The 6,778-nt window shown below is 45.4% G+C and overlaps 1 pseudogene; it reads left to right on the top strand.

Moving 5' to 3' along the window:
- Positions 1-3,580: 3,580 nt before the first annotated feature.
- LOC123142584 (putative cyclin-F2-1) lies at positions 3,581-4,606 on the top strand (annotated as a pseudogene).
- Positions 4,607-6,778: the final 2,172 nt, after the last annotated feature.

Below are 6,778 nucleotides of genomic sequence, written 5' to 3'. Positions count from 1 at the left end.
GGTAGTATAAGATCAGGCTACTTAGGAGAATATGTAAAGGGTGGAATGCCAATTATGAGGCTGCCCAAAATAAAAGCAAGCAATAGCTAGTTGCTGAATATGACCTATTAGACATTGAGTCTGAGACTAAAGTGCTCTCCCCACCTTCTAAAAATAGGATGGATAAGATTGCTCTAGACCTCCAAAATATCTGGAGACTAGAGGAAATTATATCCAGACAGAGATCCAGATATATATATATATATATATATATATATATATATATATATATATATATATATATATATATTAGAAGGAGGTAGAAACACTGCCTACTTCCATGCTTTAGCTAATCAAAGGAGGAGAAAAAAGCAAATTGATGTGCTAATTAGTCCAGAGGGGCCTGTTGAAGATACTAGGGATATTATTAAGGTTGTTTTAGACTACTGCAAGCAATTATTCGGTAGAGAGGATACTTTAGAAATTTTCCTTGATGATGAGTTTTGGGATCCTTCTGAAAAGGTTACCATTGAGCATAATAGGCAGCTGGAAGCTGATATTACCGAGGAAGATGTTAAGAAGGCAGTGTTTGGGTCTTATGCAGAAGGGGCCCCTGGCCCTGATGCTTTCCCTTTTCTCTTCTACCAACATTTTTGGTCTACTATTAACGATGACCTTATGTTGATGGTAGAGGCTTGGAACAATTATTCACTAGATCTTTATAGATTAAACTTCTCACTATTGATTTTAATTCCAAAAGAACCTAAGGCAAACATTATTCAAAAATTCAGGCCAATTGCTCTATCCAATTGTAGCTTTACTTTTTTTGCTAACTATGTTGCTAACCAATTGTGGGACATTGAAGATGAGATTATCTCACAGAACCAAACTGCCTTTATCAAAGGCAGGTTTATTGTGGAGAGTGTGGTGATAGCCCATGCAATTATTCATGATGCTGTGATCAATAAAAAAGATGGGTTTGTGTTTAAGCTGGATTATGAGAAGGCTTGTGATAGAATTAGTAAAGAGTCTCTGTTAAAAGTCATGTATCAGAGGGGGTTTAGCCCTAAATGGATGAATAAGGTTAAATCCATTCTCTATAAAGGATCTGTAGGAGTTAGAATTAATGATTGTAATAGTGAATTTTTTGAAACTTTTAAAGGTGTGAGACAAGGTGATCCTGCCTCCCCTTTGCTCTTCAACCTGGTGGCTGGTATTTTTAGTAGAATTCTTAATAAAGCTCCTCAAAACAATATGTTGACAGGTTTGATGACTAATATTTTCCCTCAAGGAGTGACCAGCCTGCAATATACAGATGATACTTTGCTTTTTTAGAGAATAACTTGGACTCTACCAAGAACTTAAAATGGCTGCTCTCTTGTTTTGAACAAATGTCTGGTCTTAGAATCAATTTTCATAAGTGTGATCTGATTCCTATCAATGTTTTGGAGGAAGAGGCCCAAAAGGTGGCACAAGCACTATCTTGTGGCCTTGGGTCTTTTCCTTTGAAATATCTTGGTTTTCCTCTCCATCACTCCAAGCTCAGGAGAGATGACCTGCAACCTGTGGTAGATAAACTTTTGAAAAGAGCTGCTGGATGGAGAGGTAGACTGTTAGGTTATGAGAAGAAACTAGTGTTGGTCCAATCATGTTTAGCTAGCATTCCCACATATCTGATGAGTATGATCAAATTTCCTAAGTGGGCTATTAATTTGATCAACTCACAGATGGCTCATTGTTTCTGGGACAACTATGAAGGTCACCACAAGTATCATCTAGCTAGTTGGGGCTTGGTGACCCAGAAAAAGCAATATGGTGGCTTGGGGATACGAAACATTGCTGAGATGAACTTAAGCCTCCTAGCTTCTTGGGTATATAAATATTATAAAGGAGATCAAAAGATGTGGAAACAGATTATTGACTCTAAATATAGAACCAATAATCCCAACATCTTCTCCTGCCCTAATATTAACTCCTCTCCTTTCTGGAAAGGTGTTCTGTGGGCAGCTAAAGCTGCCAAACATGGTTTCCAGTGGAAAGTGGGGAATGGCAAGAGAGTTAAGTTTTGGGAGGACCACTGATTTGGATCATGTAGCTTGTTTATTCAATTTTGGGAGCTATATAGCATAGTTAATGAACAAATCAGACTATTGCTGACCTGTGGGATGGGGTTGATCTTAAGATCACATTTAGGAGGTGTGTGGACAGTAGGCTGCTACATCTCTGGTTTGATTTACCTAGTATTGCACAATCTATTAATTTGAGTGATGAGGATGATGCTTTAATTTGGAAACTAGAATCGAATGGTAAATATTATGTTAGATCTATGTATGCCATGATCAATTCTAGGGGCATTAGCCTAGTGCATATGCCTGATATTTGGCAAATACATGTCCCTCCCAACATTCATATATTCTTGTGGCTGTTAGCTCAAAATAAATTGTTGGTTAGAGGAAATCTCATTAAAAGACAACATTTAAATGACCTCACTTGCTTGTTTTGCTGTGAATATGAAACAACTAATCACTTATTCTTTGAATGTGATGTTGCTATGGAGATTTGGAGAGTTATTCATTCCATCTCTGGGTGTGTTCCCCAACCCACTTTTGATAATGTGGCATGCATGTGGGGGGGGGGGGATAAAACTTTGCAAGCTGAGAACCTGGTTATGTCAGCTATTCTCTGGGCTATTTGGGGATCTAGAAGTGATATGTGTTTTAATAACACAACCTGGATGGGAATGCATGTGATTCTGAAGAGGGTAGCAGATTTCTGCAATCTCTGAAAGATCCTGTGCAAAGGAAGTGCAAGAGAGCACATGAAGAAGATCATAGTAGCTATTTGGGAGGCTGCAAGAAGACCACCTCTGCTGCTCTAGCCAGAGCCAGGATGAGGAAAAGGGAACTCTGGTTACCATATTCCTCAAAGAAGATGGGAGGGTGGATGGGAGTAGACAAGATGGTGATCTTAGAGGGTTGATACTTCTGTCACCTTCCTTTGATGGTGTTGTGCGAGTAGTTTTCCCCAATGCCTTAAGCTTGGTCTAGACTGATTCTGTTATGGGAAATAGAGTTTTATATTTCTGAATCATGTCGGGGATGTTTCAATCCTCTCCCGCGGGCTATAATAAGGATGTACTCGGTCGTTTCGTTTTCTGACGGAAGTGGAACCGGGACTAGAGCCCTTTTCTTCTAAAAACTTTGGGTTGCAAGCGGAATCCACAATGGTTTGAGAATGTACCTACTTTGGGTTGCAAACGGAATCAACAGTGGTTTCCTGACGTATACGTACTTGACAAGTAATCATCAGCAAGCCGTTCTTGTTTACGATCAACGGCGTACGTACAGTCATTTCGCATCAAACGCGCGCTACTACGGCAGTGCAGTACGTTCCTCAGTCGGCCCAACCCCCTGCCTCAGGAGTCAGGCATAAATAATAATCTACGTACGATTGTATTTTCCACCCTTTGGGAGGCCATCGTCAGAACTTCCTCTCGTCTCTCTCCCTCTCTTGGTTCTTGGATTCTTGATCATCCATCCGCCGCCCGGATCAGCCCTGCTCGCCCCGAGCATTGCCCTCGACGTACCTACGGCGGCGACCATGAAGGTCGAGCGTTTGCTCCCCGACCAACGTGACAGCACGAACTTTTATGCCATGTTCCGAGAGATCGCCGCCGCGCACATCTCGCGCACCGCCACCGGCCTTACATCTCCCCCGGCGCACGTCGTCCCTGAGATGCACGCCGGCCCCAACTTGGACGGCGCCGCCCTGGAGCTGGAGATGTCTCCGCAGAGGCGCTACGAGCTGTGTGCCGACTATGACGTGGAGATCGACGAAAGCCTCCGAAGGATGGAAGCGGTGGACGCCGGGGAGCGGCCCTGCCCCGACTACCTCACCAAGGTGCAGCACGGTCAGATGGACAACTACAAGCGCGCCCTGCTCGTCAGATGGATGTATTTCTTCACCCGACGCTACAACCTCGCCGACGGCACGCTCCACCGCGCCGTCGCCTACGTCGACCGGTTCCTATCGGCGGCCCCCTACCGACGACTACGAGCTCCGCCTCCTCGGCGCCGTCGCCGTCTTCGTTGCGGCCAAGTACGAGGATCGCTACACCACCCTGAAGCTGAACTCTGGCGAGGTTGCCTCGTATGGCCTGTTCACCAAGGACGAGGTGGTGGCCATGGAGACCAAGGTTGTCGCGGCGCTCGACTACAGTATGGGAGGCCCCACCGCGCGCACCTTCGTCGACCACTTCACCCGGCGCGGCGGCGAGGACCCCCGCGACGACATCGTCAAGTCCCTGGCGCACCACTTGGCGGACCTCACGCTGCTCGACTGCCGCCACCTGCAGTTCCTGCCGTCCACCGTCGCGGCATCGGCGGTCTTCGTCGCACGATGCACAATCAACCAGATGCGCGGCTTCAGGTGGAACGACGGCGTGAAGGAGCTGTTGGCGTGCACGCGCTACGCCGCCGAGGACCTTCGCGCCTGCATAGCTGCCATGTACGACATGCACGAGCTCGAGACCTGGCCAGGTTACCAGCACATGAGGATCAACTACCAGAGGCATTACTCCCTGCCTGATCGACTTGAGATGACTCAGCACATCTTCTTAGCGGATTAGGACCTAGAGCAGTGCTAGTGAATTTGTAGGTGGTATATCTGGATTGTATACATTGGCACTCGCTGATTTTTTGTTATGCTCTGTAGTGTGCTACTCCAACGTGGTACCCTGGAATATAAAACTGGTGTTCATTCAGCGAATGTTTTTTTTTTCAAAAAAATAAGATATCTATTATAAGAGTTCGGTACAAAGGATCTCAAACATGGTAAAAATTACATCGATATTTCGAGACCATCGAACGGCCACTCTTGTCGCCAGAACGATCCGCCGACGCACCGTTGTCGCTGTTGGACTAAATCCTTTAGGATTAACATTACTTGATATTAATCTCGTGATTAGAACACCTACATGAGCGAAAGCGTGTGAACTTACAGGAACTAGGCGAAGTCCCGTGCCAGCTTGATGGCGTGTAGCCCGTGCTTGCACCTTGGATCCTCCAGCACCTTAACGTAACCACTTCAGATCTTAAAGACGAAAAATTAGGACCAGAATATGAGCAATTAGACCCTGGCACGAGTGAGTAACAGTAAAACATGGTCTAATTAGGGTTTCAACCGAGATTAACCTTGCTCTGATACCAATGTTAGACTAAATCCTTTAGGATTAACATTACTTGATATTAATCTCGTGATTAGAACACCTACATGAGCGGAAGCGTGTGAACTTACAGGAACTAGGCGAAGTCCTGTGCCTGCTTGATGGCGTGTAGCCCGTGCCTGCACCTTGGATCCTCCAGCACCGATGAGATGGCCGGGAAGAAGTACAGCAGAAATCCAGTAGCGCCGCTGGCTTGACTATCGTGGCATCCGTTGGAGATGCAACAGGTGGTCGGAGCAGACGTGCCGCCGGCGCTGCCCTGGTGGTGGCTAGCGGTGGTAGTCGGTCTTCGTCTCCTTTAGGATCGGTTGTTTGAGAGAGGACGTGGCCTACCCACGTGAGATCGTTGGTTTTCACGGAAGGGGTCCTTTTCCTTTTGTATTAGGTGTCAGGAGGCGAGACCGAGACCAAGTCGCTGGTTCTATGCCCCCGATCAGGGCATGTACGTGGGAGATTTAACTCCCCCTTATCTCTCAGTTTGGTACAACTGAAGATTAATTCCAACAGTTGCCGCTCCCCTACCGAAGCCTACTTGATTTTGTTGATGACAATCAGAAAGTCAAAGTCATCATGCACGTACCCCTAAACCAATTCACCATCGTAAGCTGACCAACAGAGAATGGAAGTGCATTGAGGACCGTTTTGAGAAGAAATTGAGTTGCTGGAAAGGCAAGCTGATGTCATACGGAGGACGACTAATTCTTATTAATTCGGTCCTCACGAGTATGCCCATGTTTCTTCTCTCCTTTTTCGAGGTACCGGTTGGAGTCCGGAAGAGGATAGACTTTTATCGATCACGCTTCTTCTGGCAGAGTGATGAACTGAAGCGAAAATACAGACTTGCTGAATGGGATATCATTTGTAGGCCGAAAGACCAAGGGGGTCTAGGTATTGAGAACCTGGAAGTGAAGAACAGATGTGTCCTTAGCAAGTGGCTGTTTAAGCTTTCTGTCGAGACGGAGGCCACATGGGCTCAGATTTTGCGAAACAAATACCTCCACTCTAGAACCTTGGCCCAGGTGACAGTGAGGCCGACTGATTTGCCTTTTTGGAAAGGACTGATGAGAGTTAACTCACTCTTTTTCAATAGGACAAGGTTCATCGTTGGAAGCGGTACTGCTACGAGGTTCTGGGAGGATATGTGGCTGGGGGAGACGCCCCTCGCACTCCAATATCCTTCTTTGTATAACATTGTTCAGCATAAAGACGCTTACGTCGCAACAGTACTTCAATCCACTCCACTCAATATTCAATTTCAGTGGACGCTAGTGGGTAACCGGTGGGAAGCCTGGCTTAATCTTGTGAGAAGATTGATGGACATACAGTTGTCTCAACAACCCGATAAATTATACTGGAAACTAACTAAGAATGGAGAGTTCTCGGTTAAATCCATGTATTTGGATGTGATTAACTCTAGTGTGATTCCTAGATTGAAACATGTTTGGAAAGTTAAAGTACCTTTGAAAATCAAAGTGTTTATGTGGTTTGTGCATAAACAAGTTATTTTAACAAAGAATAATTTGGTAAAACGCAATTGGACAGGATCTACAAGATGTAGTTTTTGTGATCAACACG

The sequence above is a fragment of the Triticum aestivum genome, chromosome 6D (assembly GCF_018294505.1).
Source record: "Triticum aestivum cultivar Chinese Spring chromosome 6D, IWGSC CS RefSeq v2.1, whole genome shotgun sequence".
NCBI classification, from domain to species: domain Eukaryota; kingdom Viridiplantae; phylum Streptophyta; class Magnoliopsida; order Poales; family Poaceae; genus Triticum; species Triticum aestivum.
This window is presented reverse-complemented; position numbering and strand designations above follow the sequence as displayed.